Genomic DNA, 19995 nt, shown 5'->3' with positions numbered 1-19995 from the left:
GGGATGATTTAGTTGGTGTTGGTCCTGCTTTGAACAGGAGGCTGGACTTGATGACCTCCTGAGGTCTCTTTCAACCCTAATCTTCTATGATTCTATGAGTCAGACTTTAGGGAATATATATATATACACACACACACACACACCCCCCACATCTTACATAATATTTGTACATACATTTCTTAATGATATTCATGACCATTGTGACCCCAGCTTTTATTGAAGACCTCACATGACATTCTTTATGGATTAAATGCCAAAAAAGCATTTTGTCAGGCCTGGTAGGAGTTACTGTTTGTCAGGCCTGGTAGGAGTTACTGTTAAAGAACAGTGAACCCTTTGCCAGTTGGCATTGATGGGTTCGTAGAGTCACACTTAGTAACTGAAATCATCACATGGTATGCTCTCATTATAAAAGATTCATATACAGTAGAGTCCTGCCTCTGAGATATATGGGGAGGTGTTCAATTCCCTCTCTCTCACTTGCACCAGTCAGGGAGCATTGGACCCAGTCTATCCACAGAGACCAGCTACCCTGGGACACAGTCCTTGTTACTGGCTACCCACTGTGGGTGGTTTGCAGTGCCTCCTCTTTGTAGTGATCGTTACTGGGATAGAAAGGTCTGCTTGCTGGAGAGGTGACCATTATCTCAGTTTTGTCGTAAAGATATTATTTGTATAACCTCTCTTTTCACTCCTAAGAACATAACTTCCTAATTTACCTTCCTAAGAGCAGGACTTGACTAGACCTAAAATCTCAAGTGGTTTGAGGAAACAAACTGAAGTTCTTCTGTTACTTTGGGGCCCCTGCCCTAATGTGATACTCCCCAAAACAGCTATACCCCACATTTTATCTTTCCTCTGGAGGAAACACTATGGACTCAATTCTACCGAGGTTTATGCACATGCTAAACTTTAGGTACTGGGAGCAGCCCCGCTGAAGTCAATGGCACAACTCAGAGTGAGAAAGTTAAATACATGTGTTAAGTTTTTGTAGACCCAGGACTTATCACAGTAAAAGCAACAAAGCATTTTCTGAGAGGCATGGTGCCCCAAAGAATAGACACATCAGAGGTGGAAAGATTCCTGCCTTTGATTTTTAGGAATTCCTATGTTTAGCTAGAGACTTTGATAAATTGACTTTTGCAATATCCTTCCTCTCCTAACCTCTCGCTACAGTTTTTTTCCTATTAACTTTTTATTAAATAACCCCTCCCTATTGTTTTGTAACATCTCACCCTCCCTTTCATTGAATTATACCTGAAACTAGTTTGGCAAGCTTTATAGGGCAGGCATAATGATTTATAATCTGTACCATGATATGCCTAGCACATTTTGGATGCCGTAAAACAATAATAATAAGAACAGTTCAGCAATAACTAGCATTCTGAACTGAAACTAAGTTTCTGTTTTTTAAACTTTCAGTCAGTGCAGCTACAAAATACATTGTGTACACTTGCTCTTAACTACTTTCAGTCTCCATTTCTTTAAATTCTTTTTATGTCAGGCGGAATGTTACTGATCATATGGTGCTGCAGACAAGGTTTCCTTGCAAATGAGATGGTAAGTCTCAGTGGATATGCCTGCACTGACTGCATACATACAGATTAATAAAGGACTAGTGGAAGGCAGGTAAGTGCACAGCCCCGGGACTTGGCAAGTATGCTCTTTTAATCCATTTATTGATTGAAATGTTGTTATAATAAGCCAACGTTGTATTTTAGGTGTATGGCAACAGAAAGGAAAACTCCTGGAAGGCAGGCTCAAGCTCAAAAGTACGGTAAGACAGGAAGGTCAATCAAAAGTCAATCAAAAATTCACTGTCAATCTCCCCACTACTGTGGCCTGTCTCATTTTATTCTGAACAATCATAGTCACTTCAAGAATAAATCAACAAGTGTAGACTTCTAATTTCACTTACTCAGCACCCAGAGGACACCAGGTCATGATCTATGCATTATGCTCCCTCTCGTCTCCCAATCTGACATATGGAGAATAAGAATTCAGAGCCTTGATTTCCACTATGAGAATTTCCCTACTAACACTAACGAAATTCAAGACAGTGTGTTGTTTGACTTTAGCTCTCTAGTTCCATATTATGTCATATGATATCACATCATACTTCAGTGCAAACAATCATTTCAACAGTGATGATTGCTAATATGGTATGAAAGAAGTATAATATGGTATTATAATTCAAAGAGCCCCAAATAAAAGTATTACGAGTATTGACAATAATTGAGGATTTCTGGTGATAGCATAAAGTACTTGCAATTCATTTTTGTTCTTGTCCCTGTTTCTGAAATTTACTTTTGTCCTTGTGTGTGTTTTAATACTAGATGAATCTTATATATAAAACCTAACACTCTACTGAAAACCTTGAAGGAATTCTGATAAAAAATAAAATGTTATTTTTTCCTGGGACAGGAACAATGTAGCATGAGAACAACAGGATTTGGGGGTTGGCGTGACACACAGACTTTCTTTCTTTCTTTCAAAATAATGAGTAAACCTTCCAAAAAGCCACAATCCATTGTTTTGACATGACATCATCTACATCAGTACATATACTGAAATTTCTCTTATCCAAGTGATGGATTTTGACTGTTGCAAATGTATGACTTCTCATAGTAACCACTCCAGGCCAACATCCATCTATTGGATGCAATCAAATAATGTTTATTATATAATGTATTTCATGCAAAGTATCAGAAAACTATATATGCAACCAGGACCATATTATGCCACTCAAATAACTAGGAAACCCTTTGCAAGTTACCTGATTTTGTGAATAAATAATATAATAAAGGAAAATAAATGTACATAATTAATTTAACTTGGCAACTGTTTCATTTTAATTTCACAGTGTACTAGCCAATGTAGCATAGGCTATTTTGCAAAATTAATGGGGCCAGACATTTAGTTGGGTGTAAATTGGTGATTTCAATGGAACTATGCTGATTTACATCAGCTGAGGTTCTGGTCCTCAAAATCTTACTAACATGAGACCTTATTATAGCTCCTATTAAATTACTATTACAGAGTCAACTGTGATCACCCTGTGCACTCAGGCAATGTGGGAAAGAAGGCACAAGGGGGAATTTTTCAATAGTGCCCAAGTGACTTAAAAACCAAATTCGCTTGGAATAAAATTTTCACAATGTACAATGCGTCCTCCCAGCTCTAACTTCCTCACCAGCATGGTGATTGGAAGGGAAAATAGCAGGAAAGAATAGTGCCGTGGCTTCTCTTCTGTTCCTGACGATATTGTGCAAGTGTGAGGCATGATGCTGCACACAGGTTTAGCAATCAGCCTACTACAGTGGATACTGGTCTCAAGCAACAGTTGATCCCCTAATCCTTTGTTGAGGATTAAATTATCATTCCAGTCTTTTATTACTGGTACCTGTGCCTAAGGGAATGATGAATAGCCCCATTGACCTCAGTGTTAATATTAAGATGATATTACATAGCAGAATGGTTACACTGTGATAAAACTGAAAAGTGCGAATGGAAAATGGCCAGAACTTCTGAGTAACACTTTTGCCAGTTAAACCAATATATTGTATAAAGGGCCCTATAGTCAGATAGTAATATATTTGGGTACCACATTCATTTTAAATCCACAGTAATATTTGCGTATAAATTTAGTGTTCCTATAAGGTGATAAATTGTTAGCTGTGGAGTTGCAGGCTCGCTCTTTGGGTTTGGAAGAGTTACAACATAGGCAACAACTGTGTAAGCTTTTCTACGCTGATCCAGTTTATCTGCCTAGAGTTTTTTTAGTGGTCCCTTCACCATAGTATCTGAACACAGTCATTAAGATTCACCTAGCATTCCCACTGTAGAATTTACTCTTTCCCTTTCTTTTAGCTTCACCAACTCTCCTTACTGTTTTCTCTCTCATTACTGTGGCATTTCTAATACTGGCAGACTTCTACAGAAAGGCAAATCTTACAACATGCTTTTAAAAATCGGACTACTTCTATAGATGAGAGGTAATAACACCCATTTAGTCCTTGGCCTCTCTGCTGAGAGTAAACAAAAACTGTACCAATTAATGTCAGTTCTGATCTGATGCTTGTGCACTGGATTGCAAAACAATTCCAACCATCCTGACACAACATTTTGTATATGTACTCGATGAGTTTACAAGTTTGTATATTTCTGCTGTAAATGCTTTACATTTTTTTTAAAAGCACACATCAATGAGCAATGGATCACAGGATAATAAAATCGTAACCAGCTGAATGTTCGCAAAAAGAAAAGGAGTACTTGTGGCACCTTAGAGACTAACCAATTTATTTGAGCATGAGCTTTCGTGAGCTACAGCACACTTCATCGGATGCATACTGTGGAAACTGCAGAAGACATTATATACACAGAGACCATGAAACAATACCTCCTCCCACCCCACTCTCCTGCTGGTAATAGCTTATCTAAAGTGACCATCAAGTTGGACCATTTCCAGCACAAATCCAGGTTTTCTCACCTTCCGCCCCCTCACACACAAACTCACTCTCCTGCTGGTAATAGCCCATCCAAAGTGACCACTCTCTTCACAATGTGTATGATAATCAAGGTGGGTCATTTCCTGCACAAATCCAGGTTCTCTCACCCCCTCACCCCCCTCCAAAAACCACAAACACAAACTCACTCTCCTGCTGGTAATAGCCTATCCAAAGTGACCACTCTCCTTACAAGGTGCATGAAAATCAAGGTGGGCCATTTCCAGCACAAATACAGGTTTTCTCACCCCCCCGCTTTTTTTTTTTCCCCAAAAAACACACACACACAAACTCACTCTCCTGCTGGTAATAGCTTATCCAAAGTGACCACTCTCCCTACAATGTGCATGATAATCAAGGTGGGCCATTTCCTGCACAAATCCAGGTTCTCTCACCGCCCCCCCACCCCCATACACACACAAACTCACTCTCCTGCTGGTAATAGCCTAACCAAAGTGACCACTCTCCTTACAACGTGCATGAAAATCAAGGTGGGCCATTTCCAGCACAAATACAGGTTTTCTCACCCCCCCGCTTTTTTTTTTTTCCCCCAAAAAACACACACACACAAACTCACTCTCCTGCTGGTAATAGCTTATCCAAAGTGACCACTCTCCCTACAATGTGCATGATAATCAAGGTGGGCCATTTCCTGCACAAATCCAGGTTCTCTCACCCCCCCCACCCCCATACACACACAAACTCACTCTCCTGCTGGTAATAGCTTATCCAAAGTGACCACTCTCCCTACAATGTGCATGATAATCAAGGTGGGCCATTTCCAGCACAAATCCAGGTTTTCTCACCCCCCCCCCCCCACAAACTCACTCTCCTGCTGGCAATAGCTCATCCAAACTGACCACTCTCCCCACAATGTGCATGACAATCAAGGTGGGCCATTTCCAGCATAAATCCAAGTTTAACCAGAACGTCTGGGGGGGGGGGGGTAGGAAAAAACAAGGGGAAATAGGCTACCTTGCATAATGACTTAGCCACTCCCAGTCTCTATTTAAGCCTCAATTAATAGTATCCAATTTGCAAATGAATTCCAATTCAGCAGTTTCTCGCTGGAGTCTGGATTTGAAGTTTTTTTGTTGTAAGATAGCGACCTTCATGAATGTTGGAATCACTTTTTTCTTACAAAGAACAAATTTCACACTGATGTTTCATATAAAGCATAGGTGTGTAATATCATGGATTTTGAACCAAGGCCTGGGAGTTACGATGTTCCCCAGGGTGCAATCTGAACTGCTGTGTCCCCTTAGTTCCCTAGCCTGGGATCCTTTTTACACGGCTTTGCTGAAGAACAGCAGCTCTGCACACTCACAGCTACCAGCATGCAAAGTCACTCCCAGCTGAATACATACATCCAAAAAGAAAAGGAGTACTTGTGGCACCTTAGAGACTAACCAATTTATTTGAGCATAAGCTTTCGTGAGCTACAGCTCACTTCATCGGATGCATACTGTGGAAAGTTTAGAAGATCTTATTATATACACACAAAGCATGAAAAAATACCTCCTCCCACCCCACTCTCCTGCTGGTAATAGCTTATCTAAAGTGATCACTCTCCTTACAATGTGTATGATAATCAAGGTAGGCCATTTCCAGCACAAATCCAGGTTTTCTCACCCCCCCGCCCCCACACACACCCAAACTCACTCTCTGCTTGTAATAGCTTATCCAAAGTGACCACTCTCCTTACATTGTGTATGATAATCAAGGTGGGCCATTTCCAGCACAAATCCAGGGTTTAACAAGAACGTTGGGGGGGGGGAGGTAGGAAAAAACAAGGGGAAATAGGCTACCTTGCATAATGACTAAGCCACTCCCCGTCTCTATTCAAGCCTAAGTTAATTGTATCCAATTTGCAAATTAATTCCAATTCAGCAGTTTCTCGCTGGAGTCTGGATTTTAAGTTTTTTTGTTGTATAATAGCGACTTTCATGTCTGTAATCGCATGACCAGAGAGATTGAAGTGTTCTCCGACTGGTTTATGAATGTTATAATTCTTGACATCTGATTTGTGTCCATTTACTCTTTTACGTAGAGACTGTCCAGTTTGACCAATGTACATGGCATAGGGGCATTGCTGGCACATGATGGCATATATCACATTGGTAGATGTGCAGGTGAATGAGCCTCTGATAGCGTGGCTGATGTTGTTAGGCCCTGTGATGGTGTCCCCTGAATAGATATGTGGGCACAGTTGGCAACGGGCTTTGTTGCAAGGATAGGTTCCTGGGTTAGTGGTTCTGTTGTGTGGTATGTGGTTGCTGGTGAGTATTTGCTTCAGGTTGGGGGGCTGTCTGTAGGCAAGGACTGGCCTGTCTCCCAAGATTTGTGAGAGTGTTGGGTCATCCTTCAGGATAGGTTGTAGATCCTTAATAATGCGTTGGAGGGGTTTTAGTTGGGGGCTGAAGGTGACGGCTAGTGGCGTTCTGTTATTTTCTTTGTTAGGCCTGTCCTGTAGTAGGTGACTTCTGGGAACTCTTCTGGCCCTATCAATCTGTTTCTTCACTTCCGCAGGTGGGTATTGTAGTTGTAAGAATGCTTGATAGAGATCTTGTAGGTGTCTGTCTCTGTCTGAGTGGTTGGAGCAAACGCGGTTGTATCGCAGAGCTTGGCTGTAGACGATGGATCGTGTGGTGTATTCAGGGTGAAAGCTGGAGGCATGTAGGTAGGAATAGTGGTCAGTAGGTTTCTGGTATAGGGTGGTGTTTATGTGACCATTGTTTATTAGCACTGTAGTGTCCAGGAAGTGGATCTCTTGTGTGGACTGGACCAGGCTGAGGTTGATGGTGGGATGGAAATTGTTGAAATCATGGTGGAATTCCTCAAGGGCTTCTTTTCCATGGGTCCAGATGATGAAGATGTCATCAATATAGCACAAGTAGAGTAGGGGCATTAGGGGACGAGAGCTGAGGAAGCGTTGTTCTAAATCAGCCATAAAAATGTTGGCATACTGTGGGGCCATGCGGGTACCCATAGCAGTGCCGCTGATCTGAAGGTATACATTGTCCCCAAATGTAAAATAGTTATGGGTAAGGACAAAGTCACAAAGTTCAGCCACCAGGTTAGCCGTGACATTATCAGGGATAGTGTTCTTGACGGCTTGTAGTCCATCTTTGTGTGGAATGTTGGTGTAGAGGGCTTCTACATCCATAGTGGCCAGGATGGTGTTATCAGGAAGATCACTGATGGATTGTAGTTTCCTCAGGAAGTCAGTGGTGTCTCGAAGGTAGCTGGGAGTGCTGGTAGCGTAGGGCCTGAGGAGGGAGTCTACATAGCCAGACAATCCTGCTGTCAGGGTGCCAATGCCTGAGATGATGGGGCGCCCAGGATTTCCAGGTTTATGGATCTTGGGTAGTAGATAGAATATCCTAGGTCGGTGTTCTAGGGGTGTGTCTGTGCGGATTTGATCTTGTGCTTTTTCAGGGAGTTTCTTGAGCAAATGCTGTAGTTGCTTTTGGTAACTCTCAGTGGGATCAGAGGGTAATGGCTTGTAGAAAGTGGTGTTGGAGAGCTGCCGAGCAGCCTCTTGTTCGTATTCCGACCTATTCATGATGACAACAGCACCTCCTTTGTCAGCCTTTTTGATTATGATGTCAGAGTTGTTTCTGAGGCTGTGGATGGCATTGTGTTCCGCACGGCTGAGGTTATGGGGCAAGTGATGCTGCTTTTCCACAATTTCAGCCCGTGCACGTAGGCGGAAGCACTCTATGTAGAAGTCCAGTATATAATAAGATCTTCTAAACTTTCCACAGTATGCATCTGATGAAGTGAGGTGTAGCTCACGAAAGCTTATGCTCAAATAAACTGGTTAGTCTCTAAGGTGCCACAAGTACTCCTTTTCTTTTTGCAAATACAGACTAACACGGCTGTTACTCTGAAACCATACATATATCCAGCCATCCATGAGTTATATACAGGACAACACCTGTATATATCCCTCAGCTCTAGCTTTGCTCCCCAGAAATGTGCATCTTGTACTGTTCAGTAACCCACTGGCTAGTACAAGCTCATAGATAGATAGTCATTCCAACAATGGGTATTGATTATGCACCAGGCTTATTGATGTAAGTAGAGATTGCCAAGCTCTTCTACCAAAACACAGTGGTTTAGATAAAATAATAAAACAAGTTTATTAACTAAAGAAAGAGATTTTAAGTGATTACAAGTATAGATGCATATAAGTTAGGTTTGGTTACAAAAGAAATAAAAGGATAAACACACAAGCTAATTCCTAAACTTTACCAAGGTTTATAGGTTTAAAAGCAATAAAGGAGATTTTCCTCCCCAAAAGCCTACTATAGTCTATACTGGCTGGAAAACCTCCAGGCCAGGACCATTCCCCAAATCAGTGATGTTTCTTTTCTCTTTGAAGTGATCTTGTTGCCATGGATAGAGATGGAGGGGGAAAGGTGATGTGAAGGCTACTTGTGATGGGTTGGATCACAGAAACCCCCTTGGGACTGCCAACTGATATGCCAAGACTACTTCTGCCCCTGCTTTCCCTGCCAGCCTGGGACTCCAGCACCCTGTCTTTTGAGCCAGACATGCCAGTCTGCTCCAACACAGACCCAGGGTCTGAACCACGTGCCCCAAAGCTGCAGACTTAACTGAAAGCCGCGTAAGAAGTGTTCCTGTCTTTAATACTCAGATGCCCAACTCCCAATGGGGTCCAAACCTCAAATAAATCCATTTTACCCTCTATGAAGCTCATACAGGGTAAACTCAAATTGTTCGCCCTCTATAACACTGATAGAGAGATGTGGACAGCTGCTCCCCCCCCCCAGGTATTAATACATACTCTGGGTTAATTAATAAGTAAAAAGTGATTTTATTAAATACAGAAAGTAGGATTTAAGTGGTTTCAAGTAGTAACAGACAGAACAAAGTGAATTACCAAGCAAAATAAAATAAAACACGCAAGTCTAAGCCTAGTACAGTAATAAAACTGAATATAGATAAAATCTCACCCTCAGAGATGTTTCAATAAGTTTCTTTCACAGACTGGACGCCTTCCTAGTCTGGGCACAATCCTTTTCCCTGGTACAGCCCTTGTTCCAGCTCAGGTGGTAGCTATGGGATTTCTCATCATGGCTGCCCCATTTGTTCTGTTCCACCCACATATATATGTTTTGCATAAGGTGGGAATCCTTTGTCCCTCTAAGTTCCCACCCCTCCTTCTCAACGGAAAAGCACCAGTTTAAGATGAATTCCAGTTCAGGTGACATGATCACATGTCACTGTAAGACTTTATTACCCACTTGCCAGCCCACAGGTATACAGGAAGACTTACAAGTAAAACAGAGCCATCTACGATCAAATGTCCTGGTGAATGGGAGCCATTAAGATTCCAAACCACCATTAATGGTCTACACTTTGCATAACTACAATAGGACCTCGGAGTTATATTTCATATTTCTAGTTTCAGATACAAGAGTGATACATTTATACAAATAGGATGACCATACTCAGTAGATTATAAGCTTTGTAATGATACCTTACAAGAGATCTTTTGCATGAAGCATATTCCAGTTATATTATATTCACATTCATTTGCATATTTTTATAAAATCATACAGAGTGCAACATCGCACTACTGTCTCTTATTTTTATACCCTCCTCCTTTCTTTGAGGATTACCAACCCCTCCCCCTGCACACACACACACCAAGGTGCAGACAGTCTCCCGTGTATGTGAGGTTTGTAGCATTTCTGGGATGAAATGTGAATTCTTTGTTTATACACCACCCCGCCCCCAGGGTTCGCCATTTAAGCAGGTAATGGCTCTTTAGCATCTGGCTGGTGCCAGTGTGCCTTGTTCTTTGAGCAAATTGTTTGCAGGCATTACTCAGAACTACAAAACAGCACTACAGCAGTCTTATAAACAGGCACCCAGTTGCGAACCCCTGTGAGCTGCAAACAGAGGGAGTTTGCCTGGGAACCATCTGATAGGAGCTAGGTGAGTGCTCTTGAGGTAGGTGCTGCATTACGGGCGGCTCTGCTGTGAACATCTTAGGACATGGCTACACCGGAAACTTCAAAGCGCTGTCGTGGGAGCGCTTCCACAGTTGGGCTTTGAAATGCGAGTGTGTAATCCACCTCCACGAGGGGATTAGGTCCGAGTGCCAGCGCTTGGAGCCTGTTTACACTAGCGCTTTAAAGCGCTCTGACTTGCTGTGCTCAGGAGGGTGATTTTTCACACTCCTGAGCCAGCAAGTTAGAGCGCTATAAAATGTAAGTGTAGCCAAGCCCTTAGTGTCTGTCTGCTGTGATAATTTGTTTGACCAGAGTTTGACTGGTGCTAGTTACAGGGACTGTTTGACTGTGTGTATGTTTGTTTGAAAAGTGTGAATTGGGGTGCTTTGTTTCAGATGTGCTTGGAGCGGTTGATTGGAGTGTGATACAGGTGAGGGGCAACTGCTTCAAGCCAGCAGCCTTATAAAAAGGTAGCCAGTTGCAAACTCGATGAGCTACAGACAGAGGAAGTTTGCGAGGGGGAGAGCCCACACAGGGTTTTGCCTTTCAGGCTTCTGTGAGCAGTAAATACATTAAACAAATAAGGAAAGCCAAGGCAAAGAATGAATTACAGCTGGCAAGAAATGTTAGAGACAACAGGAAGGGGTTCTTGAAATATATCAGACAAAAAAGAAAGATCAAGGATGGCATGAGTCTGGTGCTCAATGGAGAAGGTGAGCTGGTAACAGAAGATTATAGGAAGGCAGAGCTGCTGCTTCAGTCTTCTCACAAAAAACAACATGTGACTGGATGACTAGCAAAATTACCATAGATAATAAAGGGAAAGGGATGAAGATCAGGATAAGTAAAGAATGTCAGAGATCTTCTGACCAACTCATATGAATTCAAATCAGTGGGGTCAGATGCTATTCACCCCGGGTGCCGAAGGAATGGGCTGAAGAAATCTCAGAGCCACTGCCAATAATATTTGCAAACTCCTGGGTGACAGGAGAGGTCCCGGAAGACTGGAGAAAGGCTAACATAGTGCCCATTTTTTAAAAAGGGGAAAGGAGGAGCTGGAGAACTATAGACCAGTCAGTCTGACCTTGCTACCTGGAAGCTACTAGAGAAATATGTAAAACATTCAATCTACAAATACCTGGAGGATGAAGTGGAAATAACTAGCAGCCAGCATGGATTTATCAAGAACAAATCATGATAAACCAGCTTGATTTCCTTCTTTGACAGGGTAAGTGATTTGGTGGATGGAGGAATGCAGTGAACATAATATACCTGGACTTCAGCAAGGCTTCTGACACAGTCCCACATGACATTCTGATAAGTAAGCTGGAGAAGTGCAGGCTTGACAGAACTACCATTAAATGGATATGTAATTGGTTAAACAACCGCAAACAAAGAGTAACTATTAAAGGATTGCGGTTGGATTAGAGGGAGGCCTCAAGTGGGGTTCCACAAGGATCTATTCTGGGTTCGGTGTTGTTTAACATCTTTATTAATGACCTGGATATAGGTATAGAGAACATACTGATAAAATTTGCAGATGACACAAAGCTGGGGAGTGGGGGCGGCCAATACTTGGAGGATAGAGCTAAAATTCAGAGGGATCTCGATAAAAGGGAGAACTGGGCTATAGACGATATGAAATTCAACAAAGACAAATGTAAGATATTACACTTGGAGAAGAAAAACCAAATACAGAATGAGGGAAAACTGGCTTGGCAGCAGCACTGCTGAAAAGGATCTTGGAGTTGTGGTGGATCATAACCTCAATATGAATCAGCAATGTGATGATGTTGAAAAGCAAATGCAATTTTCGGTTGCATTAACAGAGGCATAGCCTGCAAGTCACGGGAGATGGGAGCTCGGCACTGGTTAGGCCTCATCTGGAGTACTGTATCCAACTTTTGTCATCAATGGAGAGAAACTGGAAAGGATCCAGAGGTGAGTGATAAAGATGATCAAAGGGATAGAATGCAAGCCATATGAGTAAAGGCTCAAGGAACTGGGTATTTTCAGTTTGGAAAAGAGGAGATATGATCCCCATCAGAGGGGAAATGATAGCAGTCTTCAGATACTTGAAAGTCTGCCATAAAAATGGAGAAAAGCTGTTCTCTTTTGCCACAGATGGCAGTAGAAGAGGCAATGGGCTCAACCTACAGCATGGCAGAATTAGATTAAATCTCAGGAAAAACTTCCTACTGTAAGAACAGTAGGACAATGGAACAGACTGCCTCGGGAGATTGTGAAAGCTTCTTCACTGGAGGCTTTCAAAAGGAGGCTGGATAGCCATCTGTCTTGGATGGTTTAGACTTGTTCCGCCACTTGTGCAGGGAAAGCTCCTGGCAGGCCGGGCCGGTTTGTTTTCCTGCCTTGTCCGCAGGTTCGGCCGATCATGGCTCCCAGTGGCCGCGGTTTGCTGCTCCAAGCCAATGGGAGCTGCTGAAAGTGCGGCCAGTACATCCCTCGGCCCACACCACTTCCAGCAGCTCCCATTGGCCTGGAGCAGTGAACCGCGGCCACTGGGAGCCGCGATTGGCCGAACCTGTGGAATTGGCAGGTAAACAAACTGACCCGGCCTGCCCCGCCAAGGGCTTTCCCTGCAGAAGCGGCAGAACAAGTTTGGGAACCACTGGTTTAGACACAACAAATCCTGTATTTTGGCTGGCGGCTAGACTAGATGACCCTTGTGATCCCTTCTAACCCTATGATTCTATAACCTATTTCCTTAGCGATCATATAGCAACATCTTATAGTTTTACACACAGTATTGTTACACAGATCTTAACAGGACAATGATATTCAGCAGATTATGAGTTTTCAGATGACACCTCACAAGGCATACTTTGTACAAAATATATCATAACCCTATAAAATGATGAATATTGGGTACAGGGTGCCACAGAATCCCCATATAGCCACAGCATTCTGGCCTCCAGCCAATATTTGCTGAAACCTGGTGCCCCAAGAAGCTAATAGGACTATAGCCTGAGCCAAAGCACCATCCATCGGAGCACTTATTGGAGGATCACCCATTCCACCAATTCGTCTAACCATGCTATTTAAGTGAGAAGGAGACATAGGAAGCTTGTCCCAGCAACAAGGCGATTTCCTGTTGTGTCTTCATTGGACCCTGCTTGTGCCTGTTTCCTGCACCCAACCCTGTCCTGATTCCTGCTTTGCTCCTGGCTCCTGCCTCACCCATGCCTTCGCTCCTGTTCCCACTTTGCTTCTCCTACAGTTCCTGTCTTTATGCCTTGCCTCCAATCATCAGTGACCAGTCCTGGCTCCAGCTCTGGCCTCTGACTTCTGACCCTGACTCTGGCTTAATCCTTGACTCTGCCACTTGGTATCTGACCTCACCTCCGCCCCTCAGTTTTGGTTCCAGGTTCTGACTCTGGCTTGACCCCTGGCTCTGGTAACTGGTGCTTGGCTCTGGTGCTGACCTTTGGCTTCATTCCCAAATCCGGATACCCGCTCCGCCCACTAGAGCTGACTCCTGCTCTGACTACTAGGCCAGACTAACTACATCCGTAATAAGGTGTGTTTAAAAACACAGTTTTTTCTCCTGAAATGAAGGAACAATTCTCTCCAGTGTAAGGATTTTAAATGCTCTGTTTATTAATCAATGCTACTTTATATTAGATGAAATTGCTAGCATTTTAGTCACACTGTACTTACCTTACAGAGGTATGTATGTACCTTCCCACACATGCATCTCCATAGATCTGCCATAGCCTAGTATTTCTGTTATAATTCAATGAATCACATTGTGTGGATACAGACTTTTCATAGGTAAGAACATGTCACACTAAGTTTGATCTCTCATGTTTTACAGGATTGCAGTTTCAGGTGTTGTGTTGGCAGTGAATCTCTCAGAGTTAAAACCAAAGTGGATGCTGGCCTTAACTCCCACCACACCAGAGGCTGGGGAACAGGCAGTCCCTGCTGCTATGGCAATAACATTGAAAACCTACAGGTCACTCTTAAGTCTACTACACTAGACAGTGTGGTACTGCTATCTGAAAAGTTCCCGACTAAATCGACAGAGTGATTTTGACTACTGTGTTGTATCACTTTAAAGTAACTGGAAAACATTATTTTAACATTATTATGATGCAGTGACAATGAAGCACAAGAACACTTTTAGGGTAGAGTAGTTCATGATAAGTGAAAACCACATGTGGTACAACTGGATACTTGCCGTATTTCATTATGTGTTGTAGCCAGACAATACTCAACAAGGTCACTCTTCGACATTTTCAAATGTAATGACGCTCCATTTGCTTAAGGGAGTTAGATTTTTAATCCTGCTGCCTCTGCTCTAATTTAGGCAAACAACACAACTGATACAATTCTTTATTACAGCTTATTTATCTTCATGTTGAAGCAGTCATACTTTGTGACCTCTAACAGAAAATTCCTGTGCTTATGACTTCCTTTTATTGCCTACCAGCTGAGGATCAGTTCCAGCCATTGTTCCTTTGGCAATAATTATTTGTAAAAGATACCAGAGAACACAGCACAGAGCCTGCACAGCGAGGCAAAAGGAAGGACAAAAAATTGATAATGTGCCATCTAGAATGATCAAGTTGTCAAGGCTGACATTGACATGAAATCCCCTGTTATTGCAGATGAACCAGTATGATACCAAGGGGCTGAACGTGAGCCAGATTTGATTTGTCAGCTTGTTGCTGTTATTCTGACAACATTTCAGTGAAATTGTCACATCTGCCAAAATTCTGTTAGAAAATTAGATCTAGCAAAGAACACCAAACAATCTTATTTTCTAATATTGAGTGTGCTGGATTTCCCCCTGATGAGTCATCAGCCAGGAGCAAGAATGAAGTGTCACAACAATCACAAAGATACCATCTGTTTAAGGGAGATGATCCAAAGGCAAACACACATCTTACTGAACATGCAATTCATCAGATCGGTACTAGTTAATACAGATATATGTACATTGTATCATTGTGCCTCTTTCCTAAAATGTTGTTAAAACATGCAGATAATGTAAATTTGCAATTAGTCTTATTTGCTGTGCTCTCAACATCTGCTAAAAGTATAGATGAATTTATTTAAGCTTCCTGTCTGGGGAGCACCTGACATTTGAAAACGTGAAAGATATTTCCATCACCTGGTGCCCCCACCTGGTGTTTACAGAAACTAGCCTTCGGGGACTAGAATACTTCCATTGCATTCACTTAAAGAAAAAAAAAATACAGGGTCTGCTTGTAGAGTGGTGCTGAATATTGACCACAAACAGGCAAGTCCAGGAATCCTAGATGACTACGCCTTCACTGCTAATCTGGGTGGCTGGTTTTTTAGTCACATAATGTACAGGAGATAATTGTCACCATTTAAAGAAGACCGAACACAGAAGGCTTTCAGTTCCTAAACTTTAGTAAATTTTAATCTGAAATATTTGTCACAAATGAGTAGTTATTTGTTGAGTAGGAGGGACCTCATGACACACATTTAGATGGTGATAATACATTATAACAGTGATTCGGTACATGCACTACAATAGTGCCAACACTTGGTAAAACAAGACTTAAAGAAATAAGGAAATCTATTATGCCATATGTGTACCATATGTGTATATATATATATATTGTGACAGGGCAAGGCCAGATGGCTATAGAAAAGTAGCGGGAGATAGATATATTAGCTCCAGGCTAAACAAATCCCTGGTACCAGGTTAAGTGAAATGGAAGCTGCTCCAAGTCAATTAAGACACCTGGGGCCAATTAAGAACTTTCCAGAAGGCAGGGAGAATGCTAGGTTGATTGGGACACCTGAAGCCAATCAGGGGCTGGCTGAAACTAGTTAAAAGCCTCCCAGTCAGTCAGGTGGGTGTGCATGTCAGGAGCTGTGGGAGGAAGTTATGCTGTTGGAGAGACTGAGCAGTACACACCATTTCAGGCACAAGGAAGGCGGCCCTGAGGTAAGGGCGAAGTGGAGCTTGAGGAAGTGAGGGCTGCTGTGGGGGAAGTAGCCCAGGGAATTGTACATGTCATGTTTCTAAAAGGTCAGCTACCATAGCTGATACTATTAGGGCCCCTGGGCTGGAGCCTGGAGTAGAGGGTGGGCCTGGGTTCCCCCCCCGACCTTTGCCCCCTGATTAATCACTGAGACTGGGAGACAACAGAGACTGTGCAAGGAAGGATAACTTCTCCTCACCTCCCTTGCTGGCTTATGATGAAAATGGCTCAGTAGACTGTGACCCTTGTCTCTAGAGAAAAAAGGGTTACGTGGAGGGTCACAGGGAGCCTCTGAGGCTAGCAAAATCCGCCAGGAAACGCGGGACCCACGGAGGCAAGGACAGAGCTTTGCCACAATATGGAGCATTACATCCTACAGAGATAGCAACAATGTAATGTTATTTGGGGGGATTGATCTTCAGTATACATTACCTAGTCTTGATTAATTCTGACAGCTGGTTGATTAATACAATAAGTGAAGAGCGATACAATCTATGGTATAGATGCTGGCTTCAAGATTATTGCCTTATATGCTGCTTTCACTTATATCATCAAAATCTTTTTAAAACAAAGCCTAATGAAAAATAAGTATCTGGTGTTCAGTCTCTTTAAATGTCAAACTAAAAATGGTTTTGCAGCATATAATATTTAGTTGACATGGTTTGCAAAAATATGGGATATATATAATCAGAACAGACCAAATGAAATAACATTAAAAGCACAGACAGCTGTTTGTCTACTTAACAAATATTTAGATTGGATACCTATCTTTTTTTACTGGGCTTTGGAAGGTAAAAATGTAATTTAAGTGATTTCTGTAGAGATAAGCACCCGTAGAGCTAAAAGGCTTCATCCATCAATAAAAATCCCAAGAGGCGCTAATGTCTGTACAACAATCAATATTTGATTTAACCATTGCAACTCTTACATTTAAACAAAAGCATACATTTGTATACGTAAAATGAGAGATTGCAAAGTTTCAGTGAACCTATTTCTATGTTATACATGTGGTTTCTTTAACTAGGTTCTCATATTTTTCTCCTTTTTTGAAAATGCCTAGAAATGTGCGTTCGTTCTTTCTTTCTTTCTCTCTTTCAGAAATCAGTGCAATCTGTTGTACAGGAAATTGAAACTAACACTTATTTCCAAAACAGAATATGCTGAAATCTCAAATATAAAACTGTATACAGGGGTATACAACCTGCAGATAAACAGAACCCCCAGCTCCTCACATCTATCTTACTAGCACCTACCTGCTTATATACCTGGCCACTAGAAATAGATATGTGAATGCTGCAACTCATCCCTCATCACAGACTGCTGCATATTTGGACTATTTGTGTGATATGTCACAAGCCTTTGTTAAATCTTTTTCTAGATTTGCCATTTAATAATATAACTGTGTCAAATTATGATTTTACAATGAGTATATGGCTGACACTAATATAGTCAATATAAGAATGGGTAAAATCCCAATTCTGAGAATATAGGTGCTGATTTATATGGACATTATTTAATCTGTGTTTTTACATTAATAAATAAAAAAGAAGCAGTAGTAGCTTTCAGTACTATTCTATGAATGAATTTACAAGGATCAAGCAGCAAAATCCATATTTGGGCAACAGCTTAATTTCAAAAGTATCAAGTACCCAGCACCTCCAGGGACCCCTTGGAAAAGCAGGCTAAGGGTACCAAATGGGTTATAGAGGTGGCATATGTGAAATGGATCTCTACTGCCTGGAAATGGGACCAAGAAAATTAGCTCATGTCACATATCGATAAATTGCTTAAGGCCAGATTTTCAAATTGAGGCAACTGCATATACATGGTACATTTAGGCATACAAAACCATAGTGGTGTACTCTGTAAATCAGGGGTTTGCACCTATAAATGGTGAGTTAGGTGCCCAACTCACCATATACACATGCAAATACTTGGCCTGCATGCACACATTGGTCATAGCCATGTTAGGCATGCATAAATGTACCATATGCATAAAACTTCATCTATCCACTTTGAAAATGCAGCATCTTAAGATGGTAACAATTTGGAGTCACTGTATGGACAAAAATTAATCTCATACTCAGGAGCGAGTGGTGCATAAGCAGCCAAATTACATTTGAAACCAGTTTAGAAGAACAATGTTTTAAAAGAAAGTTCAAACTGTGTTTTCACAGTTAGTGCAAAGCCCTGTATAGATAGAGGTACCTGATGTCATCTGGCAGGGATCAATAAGCCCTGCCAGGGTGGACAAAACCAGGAAGTATGTGAACAGGGAAGTAGCCAAATTCTTGTTGCCTTTGGGGGAGAAAGCAATTTCACATCCTGGAATATTCTGTGGGGCACCAGAGTTATTTCAGGAAGACGGGGTGCACCTGTTGGACTCAGGTGCTGCCATATTTTTTGCTGATATAAAAGAGGGCATTGGGAGATGTCTGGGAACTTAGCTGGGTGTGGGGAGGAGGCAGCCAAGCTAGGCTGGCGCCTCCTTGTGGTGGATGTTCAGTGCAGATACTCCATAAATTAAGGCACAAAAGAATGGAAAAATGGCCTGGAAAAGGAATTAAGGAGAGGTGCTTGGTAATTGAGTGAGCTGGGGGGCAGTTGGGGACTCCTATGATTGGTACAGCAGGGAGCTAACCCCCCCATCGTCATAGTCCACCTTAACCCCTCCTATGCGGGGGAATGGTAGGTAAGGTCCCAGCAAGGGAATTGCTGGAGGGACCTGGATGTAAAAGGGGGAGAGGGGAACTGGTGGAAGCCCTCCTCCCCCCTCCCTCCCCGGAATTGGCAAGGTCCCAGCAAGGGAATTGCTGGAGGGACCTGGAGGAAAAGTGGGGGAGCTGGTGGAAGCCCCCCACCCCACAACACACACAAAATTGGCTGGAATTGGAAAGTCCCGGCAGTGGATCTGCTGGAGGGACAAAAATTTTGCACCTGCACTGCACATTTTTTATCCACTGGGTTAGTCCCAGACATCTGTCAATAATAAAGTTGCGGCCTGATTCAACTCATATCTAATGTCTCCTGTCATTCTTTCAGCCTAGCCAGACAATGAACTTTAGTTTCCTTCCTGCAATTAACAGAACTATTGCTTTATGAGTACCTCTTCATTGTGAAGGAAGATGGGTATAAAAATGACAAGTCAGAAAGAAGGAAGAGTTATATCCCATAGATGAACCATGTCACTGTTTTGTATTTTATTTCTTTGGTGTGAAGGATGGCTGAGGGAAAACTAATTTCGGTTGTCAATGGCCACCACAAAATGAGGAAGAAACAAAACAAAAATCATGTCAAGAGTAAGTCTATCAATAACATTAACCTATTTTAGAGGTGTCCCTATACCGTAAAAAGCCCTCCAAACTCCAACTTCACATAAATAAAACACCATGCCAGTTCAGTTATTTGCCAGAGTTACAGTAGAGAGTTACTGCTTCATATACTCTCATAAAAGTTACTTCTCTAAATACCTTAGCAGCTAGATATTATGACTGCACAGTCTTCCAATTTTAAATGACA

The 19995-nt window shown here is 42.2% G+C and overlaps 1 protein-coding gene and 1 long non-coding RNA gene across 4 annotated transcripts in view; one reads left to right on the top strand and one right to left on the bottom strand.

The window, feature by feature from the left end:
* The window catches only part of LOC141993186 (uncharacterized), an 86138-nt gene extending 84366 nt beyond the window's left edge, over positions 1–1772 (top strand). Inside the window, exons 3-4 of the long non-coding RNA XR_012640796.1 lie at positions 1505–1629; positions 1722–1772. This is a non-coding gene — a long non-coding RNA (uncharacterized LOC141993186). The remainder of the gene's footprint in view (positions 1–1504; positions 1630–1721) is intronic.
* GPC6 (glypican 6) overlaps positions 1–19995 on the bottom strand; it is a 1139050-nt gene that overhangs the window by 340962 nt on the left and 778093 nt on the right. The gene's annotated exons all lie outside the window — the stretch shown is intronic.

The sequence above is a fragment of the Natator depressus genome, chromosome 1 (assembly GCF_965152275.1).
Source record: "Natator depressus isolate rNatDep1 chromosome 1, rNatDep2.hap1, whole genome shotgun sequence".
Lineage (NCBI taxonomy): Eukaryota > Metazoa > Chordata > Testudines > Cheloniidae > Natator > Natator depressus.
This window is presented reverse-complemented; position numbering and strand designations above follow the sequence as displayed.